The 11431-nt window shown below is 39.6% G+C and overlaps 1 pseudogene across 1 annotated transcript; it reads left to right on the forward strand.

Annotated features, from left to right (window-relative positions):
- The first annotated feature begins 1003 nt into the window (after positions 1-1003).
- Positions 1004-1669, forward strand: LOC308643488 (protein tyrosine phosphatase type IVA 1-like; annotated as a pseudogene). The gene is made up of 2 exons: positions 1004-1190; positions 1297-1669. The product of its transcript is annotated as a protein tyrosine phosphatase type IVA 1-like (transcript).
- The last annotated feature ends 9762 nt before the right edge of the window (positions 1670-11431 follow it).

An 11431-nucleotide genomic window follows, 5' to 3' on the forward strand; every position in this document is an offset into this window, starting at 1 on the left:
AAATTTCATTATATAATATATATTCAAAAGAATATATAAGATTTCTGAATATTAATCAAAAGATTTACAATAAAATAAACACACATGTTCTCAAAACCCAGGTTAAGAAATAAGCAGTAACTTTAAAGTTGTTTTAAGTATCTCCCTGACAGCAAGACTCACACCCTTAGATGTTGAATAAATCCTACTCTTGTTCTCCTGAATAATTTTATGAACTATGATTGTATCCTTAAAAATATGCTATTCAGTTTCCCTATTTTAAAACTTTATATAAATGGAATTTTACTGCATAATCTTTCTGTGACTGGTTTTTTCCCCTTCAGATTCTGTTTTTTCAATTCATCCATGTGGGAGCACGTGGCTGTGGTTTGTACAATTTGAGAAGATGCCATGATAGTTTTATGTCAATACCCATGTAGATGGCTTTTATCAGGTTAAATAAATTTTGTTCTTTCACTGCCTGGTGGTCTGATGCCACTGCCAGTATGGCCACTGCCTGGGAACCAAGTGTGTGATTAGGCCACAGTCTTCAATTCAATGAGTAGACAGATGCCTCAGTTCTGGGGTGCTCTCGGGCACACATTTATGGAGTTTCTGAAGGGCACTGGAGCTCACTGCCAGAAACAGCACAGCCTCTATGCAGACAAGTGAACTGTAGAAATTCATTACAACGCCACCAGGAAGCCCCCTAGAGTGGTCAACCTGGACAGAGAAGTGTTGGATTGAAAGCCACAGAACATTTTACAGGAGATCTCACCTGGACGGGGTAGGCCTCGAGTACTTTCTTTATATTGCTTCCGTGTTCCTGGATTGAAGAGTTGCTGATTCGTATCGGCAGCTCATCTCATTTCCCATTCCTCCCAACTTCATACTCAAAGCTCTGAGAATATCAAGTGGAGAATATTGAAGTAGACTTCTGTTACTTTGCATCATTTCTGTGTTCAGTTTTTAAAATTCTTTCATAACCCTATTGAGTGCTTTTTTTTAAAAAAACTAAATTAATATGGCTCGAATGAACGCCTTTGCTCCTGTGGAAGTTACATATAAGAACATGAGATTCCTTAAGCCACACAATCCAACAGACACAACCTTAAACAAATTTATAGAGTAACTTAAGAAGTATGGTGTTATTACAATAGTGAGGGCATGTAATGCAACCTGTTGCATTATTGTAGAGCGAAAAGGCATTCGTGCTTTTTTTTTAATTTGTTCTTTTTAGTTATACATGACAGTAGAATGTATTTTGACATATTATACCTATATGAAGTACAACTTCCTGTTCTTCTGGTTGGATAGCATCCATGTTCTTGATTGGCCTTTGATGACCGTACACCGCTATCTAACCAGATTGTTCGTGACTGTAAAAATTAAGTTTCATAAAGCACCTGGTCCTTGTATTGCTGTCCCTTATGTTGCAGGCCTCAGGAGAACTTCAGTGCTTGTTGCCCTAGTAGTCATCGAAGGTGGAATGAAATATGAAGATGCAGTACAATTCACAAGATGAAAGCAGCATGGAGCTTTTAATAGCAAGCAACTTTTGTGTTTAGATAAGTATCATCCTAAAATGCAGTTGCACTTCAAAGATGCCAGTGCTCATAGAAACAACTGTTGCAGCCGACAAAACTCAAAAATAGCACCTCATGCTATTGCCTTGGAAGTGAAACATTAGACAGGATCTAATATGTCGTACATATTAGCCAACATGTTGGTAAATAAGTCTGATGACGCTTCCATGGGATTATTGAAAAGCAGTCTTACCAGGCCACAAGCTTGCAAAATTTCAGCTTTTGTGTTTGGGTTGTGTTTAAGCTGTTTAGATGCTTAGCAGTCTTTATTCTTGCCGTTCAGCATTTAAAAGGTGCTTATCATTTGTACCAATTGACCTTTCCTAAAATCGTGCAGTGTTGAGTTACTGTCTTTATATCTATTTCCATGCCAGAATCTTATATAAGAAATTTAGAAAGATTAGATGCCCAAATACTCAGCATAATACTTATATATTTGTAGTTTAATACAAATCCAAAGTTCCACGACCTTATGTGACTTATTCCTTCAGTCATTTCTAACATTGCAAGGTCTAGATGGTCATTTGCCTGCTTACAATTCCCACGTACATCCCGGTATGCATTGGGCTTGCTTGTAACCGTTGGTTTTGGGCTTTATTTGTTTTGTTTTTTGTTTTTGGTTGTTAATTTTTACCAAATCTTATGTTGATTATTTAATGTCTTTCTATAAGTCTTATTTTTTTGCTGCTATGGGAAACCTCCATTTTGGAAATCTAAGTTGTTACAGAAGCACACATCTTTAATTAATCTCCAGACACCCCCCCCCACAAAAAAAAAGCCTTACAGTTAATTTAATGTTTGCACTCGAGGTGCAACTTAACAGGGAGGGCCTGAAAACAATGGAAGGGGGCTATTAAATATTTTTAATAAAATGTTGCCTTTGTCTTGTGCAGAACCTGTAGGATATGATCTTTAATTTAGTAAATATTTTTTAAAAGTAGACATGCTTTGTTATTGTAGCTAAAACAATTCTCAATCATAAAATTTCTGAAATTCTTATAAATTTTTTCATAATTATCAGAAATTGTTTACCAATTTTGTTTGAAGTGTTTTCTTCCTTTTCTTCCCAACCTCTTGCAAAAAAAGAAAGAAAAGAAAAAAGTGTGTTTCTGTTAATGAATCGAGTAGACATCTAATATTTTAAATGCCTTTTGAGCTGTGTAACTTAACATTTGGATACATGATAATTTTGTATTATTATGTAATTGATAAAATGGTGATGAGTATGGATGTGAGTTCAACCATATATTTGTACTGTCTTCAAATCTATGGCTATAGTTCTGTGGAAGAAATAAATTGTCAGTGTTCATTAGCTTGTAAAAAACTTAGTGCAAAGGCTTAAATATCTAAATAAATAATGAAATGCAAAAACAAAAAAGAAAAACGAAATTTTCTTTTTTTCCTTATTGCCAGAAGATGTTATCATGAAAAAACTGAGTTTTATCAAATATCTTTCCATTGTAATATGTATATAATTTTTTCATATAGTGTATTGCATTATTTTCTAATAGTAAATCAACAATGATTCCTGAGATAACATCACATTGACCATTTTTTATAAAGTATTGAGTATAGCAAACCCTATTTTATTTGGGATATTGGCATCTGTATTTTTTGGGGAGATTGGTCTACAATTTTCCTTTCTTGAACTGTTCTAGACTGATTTTAGTATCAAAGTTGTATCGTTGCCTAAAATGAGTTTGAAAATATTCCCTTCTAACCTGTTTTCTGGAACAGTTTGTGTGAGATGGCAGTTCGTACCTGAAATGTCATATACAATTCTCCTATGTGGCCATCTTGGTGTGGTATTTTCTGTGTGGAAAGGGTTAAGTAGTTATTCAATTTTTTTTAATGGTTATAAGACTGTAAGTTTCCCTCTAACTACTGCTTTGGCTACATCACAAAAGTTTGGATAGGTCTTACCTTTATCACTCTGCATGTGTTTTTTTTTTCACTTTGTATTAGGAGAAAGCCTAACAAAATTGAATTATGAACCTCAGAGCCTAATATCTATGTGTAAATACCAACTTCACCACTTTTTACTTGTGTGACCTCAGGCAGGTGGTTTATCCTGTGTGGAACCCCAGTGTTTCATCCATCAAGTACCAATCTTATAGGAGTGGAAGAGAATTTAAAACTCTCAGTGTTTGGGACATTAGCTAATTAATGAGTGTCACCTGTAGTGTTTGCTGTTACTTCTTCTTTAAACCTTGAGTTGGTTATCTGTTTCAAAATATCCAAATGTCAAGGGGGCAGTTTCTAGTTAATTTTGTTATTGCTTCATAATTTTGTGTAATGGTGGCCAAAGGATATAATCCATAGATCAATTTGTTGAAATTCATTGAGGCCAACACTTTGGCTAATCATGCCATTGATTTTCATGAATGTCCTACATATGCTTAGAAATATGTGCTCTCCAAGAATAAGATCATTAATGATGCCATTCAATTCTTTTCCTTTGCTGGTAATTTTGTCTGCTTAATCTAAGAAAGGTATGAGCATCCTTAAAGCAGATGAGTAATCGTTGAGTGTCTTATGTTTTGTTTTGAAATACGGGGGGGTTTATTCTCTGGCAGCTCTGGAGGTCAGAAGTCTAAAAGCAGGTTGCAGTGGGGTTAGTTCCTTCTGAGGCTCTGAGGGAAATCTGTTCCAGGCCTCTCTCCTAGCCTCTGGTGGTAGCCAACAATCCTTATAGACACATCGCTCCAATCGCTACCTGTTACATGGTATTCCCCTGGGCGTCTCTGTGTCCAAATTTTCCACTTATTATAAACATACTAGTTGTGTTGGATCCATTGTTATCCATTGTTATACTTCATTTAACTTGATTGTATCTACCACTAAGCTTACACTTCCAGATTCTAGGTGGACATGAATTTGGGGGGATACTATAAAATTCAGTATGGGTGGTGTAGAGGTAGAGGGAAGTGTTTATATTCAAGAGATTTTTTAGGCAGAAAAAACAACAAAGGGGCATTGATCTACTCTAGTTCTTTCTCTATCCAAATGTATTTTAAAAGCTGTTATCTTGGGTCTCTGGTGACCTTTGTTGCTGCCAAGTGTTCTTGCTGACCGAATCTATTCTACCAAAAGCAAAGAAAGCCATGGAGAGCAGGAAGCTGCTCCTCAATGTCCTTGGAGGAGACACAGACTCATCCATTCTTTGGGTGCATTTGCATTCACAGATTGGGATCCCTTTGGACCATCACTCCATGTCCTTAGATCAACTTGGCTGCAATGCATAATGTGCTTGGTGTGCTCTCCTAAAGATCTGTTCTTTATGTTCTCATTTTTAGTATCATGACTCTTCCTGAAATAAGAATATTCACATAGCACAGTTTCAGAAGTTCAGTTCATGGCTGACTGACTCCGTTGCTCTTGACCTGGAGTGCTCTGCCGAACATCATGTGGGTAGAGACTGGTGGAAGAAGGCAGCTCGTTTCATGACAGACAGGAGTCAGAGAGCTCTAAAGTTATCCATCATTTTGTTTTAGAATTTACATAAAAATTTTGAAGGTACTATAGAGTTCCCATATACCCCACACCTAGTTTCCTGTTGTGAACATCTGACATTAGTCCAGTACTTTTGGCATCATTAGTACACCAGTATTAATGAACTATTATTAACTCTAGTGTGTGATTTATTCAGATTGCCTTGGTTTTGTTGCTATTTCCTGCTCTCCTGTCCCTTACTGGGGATTGAACCCAGATATGCTCTACTACTGAGCTACACCCCTAGCCCTTTTTATTTTGAAACAGGATCTCACTAAGTTGCCTAGGCTGGTCTCCAATTTGCAGTTCTCTTGCCTCAGCCTCCCACAGATTGCTGTTTATACCTGATGTCCTTTTCCATTCCAGGTCCCCATACACATTAAATTTAGTCATCCTGTCTCCTTAGGCCATTCTTGGTTGTGACAGCTCTTACACTTTGCTGGTTTTTGATGACCTTAATGGTTTTGAGGAATTCAGATCCATATTTTTTAGAATATCCTTCCATTGCTATTTGTAGATGTTTTCCTCATGATTAGACCAGAGTTTTGGTTTTAGGGAGGTAGATTGTAAAGGTTGAGTACATTCTCATCATATAAGATTGAGTTCTGCATGATCTATCACTGTCCATGTTTACCTTTATCACCTAGTAGTAAAGTTTTATGCATATTACTTTGCTTTTCATTCTAATGGAATGTCATTATAATAAATATCATGATGTAATACAAAGAATCCAGAGTTCTGGATTCTAGGCCCATTTCTACCACTAAATTGCTAGTTACTATATAAGCTTTGGTTGGTTATTTCCCCTTCTGATCCTCAGAACTTTTATATATTCATAAAATTTGGTACTGGGCACTGAACCCACCCATGCATTACCCCTGAGCTACATCCCCACCCCCCTTTTTAAACTTTGAGACAGGGTCTTGCTAAATTGCTGAACTTGAACATGAAATCTTTCTGCTTTAGACTCCCAAGTTGCTTGGGATTACAGGCATGCACCACCTAAAAATTTTAAATTTTTTTATTGGTGCATTACATAATAGTGGGATTTGTTGTTTCATATTCATACATGCACACAATATAACAATATAATTTGGTCAATTTCCTTCCCCAGTATGTCCCTTTTCCCTCTCCTCCTCCCTTCCCCTGGTCTCCCTCCTCTACTCTATTCAATCTCCCTTTTACTTTCACGAGATCCTACCCTACCTTTGTTTTGTTCTTTCTAATTTCTACATATGAAAGAAAACATACAATCCTTGACTCAGTTTGGCTTATTCTGCTTAGCATGATACTCTCAAATCTATCTTCTTTTGAAATACATATCATGCATATAGGTCCTTCTGAAATGCCTTCTAAACAATATGCTGCAACTCAGGTTGGAAATCACAGTAGCTAGCGCTCAAGGTGTCCCCAGTAAATAGGGCTGACCAATTGTAAGATATTGTAAAAAAAAAATCATGCTGTTCGACTTTTGAGGTTAGATAATGAGTCACTGTGGTTTTCACTTTGTGCTGTATTGGACCACTGTATTGTGAACACTCCAGTAGCTTTAGGAAAAGGTTCATGTTGTGAGGAACTGAGCCTTCCTGCCAGTGCCAGTATTGGCTTCCCTGTCATTGAATGTACCATTTTGGAATCAGATCCTCTGCCCTATTCAAGCCTTTGGACAATTGCTGTCCTAGACATATTGACTGCATGTCTCATGAAAGACCTCAGTTCAAAGTCTACCTAGCTAAAACATCCAGAATTCCTGAACACCAGCAACTGCATGAAATAAATGTTGATAAATATTCATTAAAAACAAACAAAAAATAGCCTTGCATCCCAAAACTTTGAGACTCTTTCAGGACCCTCATGTATGGGAGAATGTGGGAAGGAGTGCTGACTGGCTTGTTTCCCAGGTTCTTCTCCCACTTAAACCACAGCAGCTCTGCCTTCATCTGAAGTTTACATATTGAGGGTCCATGTGGGATTTCATTTCAAGAATGGAGTGTGCTGCCAAAGATAAACTTGAAGTGGGGGAGTCACGAACTGAAACCTATTTCTATGCAAGTATGAGTTTGTCAGGATGAAGCTACTACTATGTATAACCATTAAGCACTCATTTTAAAAATCCAGTGTGTGGTTGGTAAAAAAAATAAATAAATAAACTTGAAAATACTGGTTTAGAGAAACACTAGATCAGATGACCTCCAAAGTCATTTGTCTCTTACATTCTGATTCTACCTAGATCATGGGCAGCATTTCCTTCACAGCTTGCTCCTCCTGCCATGAAATCAAATCCTAGAGGTGGGAGGTAAAAGCTCATAGTGTGCTGTTCACCAATAAGTTTATCAGGAAATGTCTCTCCTGTTTGTGAAGCCAAGCAGAGTTCAATCCTGGACAATGTTTGCAGGATGCAAGGGGACAGGTGTTTGCTTCTGTTGTCAGCATTTGATTATAATGACAATATTAACAACATGACCAATAATGGCCAGAATGTTCAGCACTGTGTGGAAGGCCTTGGATGGGGGGTTTCATATTTATTCTCTCATTTTAATTCTTATGACCATTATAAGGTAGGCATTTTAGAGATGGAGGAAAAGAAGGTTGATAGGTTAAATGATTCTCCAGTTACAAAATGTAGAGCTATAGTTACAGAACCCTTGGCCACCATTTGAATTACACGGGCCGGTAGTAGAATGGAATGGCTGCTCTGGGTCTGAAATATACAGATTTCACACTAGGGAATCTTTTAACAGTCACTATAAGAAAAGCTCTTCACTCATTCACCATCATTCCTGAGAGCTTACTCAGATCAGGAACTGCTCTTAGAAGCATGTAGGAAACCCTGACAGTCCCTCAGGCTGTGCTAAGATATTCAAGCAAACCTGAGAAGCCATAAGCTGCTTCCACTGTTGTTCCCAGGATGCAAAGACCAATGTCTTACCTGGAAGTACAGTTAGGAAATGCCTTCAAGAAAGAAGACAGGGGTGGTGACACATACCTGTAATCCCAGCAGCTCAGGAGGCTGAGGCAGGAGGAGGATTGTTAAATTCAAAGCCAGCCTCAGCAATTTAGTGAGGCCCTAAGCAACTTAAGTGAGACCTGGTCTCAAAACAAAAAATAGAAAAAGGACATCGGATGTGGCTTAGTGTCTCTGGGTTCAATCTCTGATACCAACAAACAAAAGACAAGTGTTGGGGGGCAGGGGGATAACCACCATGGATTCCCAAAGAGAGGCCCTATAGGAAAACCTTCCTGGGCTGGACCCAATCCTGATTGTGCCTATCCTGACTGGGTACTCTATCACCCTCCCCTCTACCTGCTGCAGGGGACCAATAATGAGCACCACAGTATCCCACACTGGCTTCTTCCATAGAGGACAGCAAGAACATTCCATTCAAACTGTTTGTGAAATTTTATCAACACAAAGAATATAATGTGTTGACAAATCATTGAGAAAGTCCATGCAAACTATGTACAGAGATTTTCCAGTCCTTGTCTTACTTGTCTGTGTGATCTAATAAAATGTAGTTTCATTTTTTTCAATTATTATAAACAATTCTACTCTGGTTACAATGTTGTTTGGGTAGAACCCCAACTGTTTCACAAATGCATGTTATATCAGCAACTATACAAGGGCAAAGCTTCTCAAAGGTGGAGCAGCACCAACTTATCTTCCACCAACTTGGCCCCCTGGAAGGTCGCTTCACTCCTCATGGCAAGTTCACCTACATCCCAAGGCTGGGATGGAACCTGCCCAGGAAGGTGTAGAAATTTGGTTCCACAAAGAAAAGTGGAACTTCATTGGCAAAGCAGCACCATCTTGATCCACAGACCCTCTCAGATCCATCTGCTCCCTTGGATGAATTGTTAGTGGAATAGAGCTGACCCCGCGAGCTCAGTCTGCTGCTCCTCACAGCCCACTTCCCAGCCTCAACATCATTCCACCTGAGCCTGAGCCACCAACTGCAGAAAACACTCCTGCTGGAGTTTCAAAAATGCAGAACCAGCTGTTCTACCTCCCCTTGTATTGGGCCTCCTCCCCACTACAGGCAAGGCTCCTTCACAGGGACAGTCCTTAGACCGGAAGTTTCTGCAGGAAAGCACAAAGGGAAGGTTATGCCAGCTTGCCTTTTCTCTCACTCCTGGGTGGAATTCCACATTGTCTCACTGAAAGAAAAGTGACCACAACACTCAGAGCGACCAAGAGAGCTTTATTGCAGCAGTGCAACAGAGGAGAAAAGAGAGAGAGAGCAAGAGAGGCAGAGAGAGCAAGAGAGAGAGGCCCAGCAGGAGGGAGTTTTTATAGCCCAAATCTAATGGGGTCTCTGGGTCTGCAAGCTGCCTTGTTGGCAACAAGGGGGTTAAGTGTTCGGCCTTGAGCGGCAGGCTGAGTGTTCAGCCTTGAGCAGGGGGGCAAAGCGCTCAGCCTTGAGTGGGGGCTTGGGCGTTTGGGCTTGAAGCAAACAGGTGATAAAGAACCAGACAGAGGGTTTGAGTGGCCAGGTCATCCTGCAGCTAACTTTGTTTGGCAAGCCCTGCAGACAGCTTACTCAGCCTGTCCTGCACCTAACACTCACCACATCTTAAGCAGGGATCTAGAAGGCAGGTAAATTGATTTAAAAACTACTAGCACTAGGGATGTATCTCAGTAATAGAGCACTTACATAGCATGTAAAAGGCCCTGGGTTTGATCCCCAGCTCTAAAATAAACAAATAAATAAAACACCATTTCTTACTGGTGACTGCCTTAAAAATTTTCCAAAGTATAAGGCCAACTCTTCACCTAGAGAAATAGGGGCTGGGATTAGTCAGTTGATTTGGTGTATCTGTTAAGAGTCTGCTCTTTATTATCAGGAGGTGACCTAGACTTGCAGTTTAACTTCGATAAGATGGGATGTGCCTACTCCAGCAGGTGAAATGAACACTGTGAGGGACAGACACCAGGAAAGGGGCTCAAGCCAAAGGCCACCAGGTAGAAAGGGCAGTCTACACAGGTGGGGTTCTAGATCCCTCACACGACCTAGTCCCAGTTGCTCAGGGGTTTGGTGATTTCCTTCGTCCCAGCAACCACTACTGGCCAATTAATTATATCTTTGGGGCACATTTTAAACTCCAATAACCTGCTGGGTGGGGCCATGCACCCATAATCCCAGGGGCTTAGGAGGCGGAGCCAAGAGGTTCAAGGCCTGCCTCAGTAATTTAGCAAGACCTCAGCAACTTAAGAGACCTTATCATTCTATCTCATTATTTTAAAAAAGGAAAAGTGTGTGTATGTGTGTGGCGTGGGGAGCACTGGGGTAAAATGCCCCGGGTTCAATGCTCAGTACAAAACACAAAACAAAAATCAATATCAATAACCTGCAAAACAGTTAATGTGAGTTGTTAGAGGAAATGTGTAATCACCCAATCAACAGTCACTAACAAAACAACCTGACTTTCAGGTTAACACTGTATCCCACAGCGGCGGTGGTGGAGGCGGCACGAGAGGTTCCTAATAAAGATGCTAAGAAAGAATGTAAGACAGGAAAATAATTAAATATTTTTACTGTGTTGTCAATGGATCTTCATATACATATGCGGTGCTGAGAATCAAACCCTGTGTTTCACACATTGCAGGAAGAAGAGAACATGAGAGGAGTCTTTGGAGCCAACAGGAGAATTCAATTGTTTGTGAAAAGCAAGGAATCCATGTCCTCTATTGCTGAGGATCTCCAAGTCACTCACTGGTTTTGCTGAGCCGGGTCTGGGTGCCATCCAGAAATGGAAAATACATTCTTCAGGAACCATTGAGAATAAGGGATGTGTTCATTGATTTTTCTGAAGAGGAATGGAAATGCCTGGACCCTTCTCAGCAGATTTTATATGGAGATGTGATGTTAGAGATCTATAGAAACCTACTCTTTATTGGTATGACTTTATTGGTATAACTTCTAATCAAAACCAAGAATTTTCAGGAGAGCAAGAAATAAATTATTTTTTGCAAAATTTGATAAAGCAAAGTGCAGTGTTCAGCTGCAATTAAGGATGCACCTCTGGGCAGGGCTTTTTTGACTTTTTTTAGGAAGGCAGGTGAGCGCCCAAGTCCCAGGATCCAGGTCAGCCTTTCAATGCTATTGGAATGTGATGTGATCCAATCGTACATCCATTCAGCCAAGGAGCAGGGACAGTGTATGTGTATCCTAATGGGCTGCATCAGTGTCATAGGGCTCTCATAAGACAATGAATAGATGGAGTTACACAGATATTTATTTGTCTTAATTCTTGAAGTTTTATATCAAGGTACTTGCTGGAATGATTTCCTTTGAGGCCCACTCTTTGAGATGTAGATTGCCATCTTCTGTCTCCATGTTTGCATGACATTTTCCTGGGTTTCTCTGTGTCCTTAG

Source organism: Spermophilus citellus (assembly GCF_964194105.1).
Source record: "Spermophilus citellus genome assembly, chromosome: 3".
Classification (NCBI taxonomy): Eukaryota; Metazoa; Chordata; class Mammalia; order Rodentia; family Sciuridae; genus Spermophilus; species Spermophilus citellus.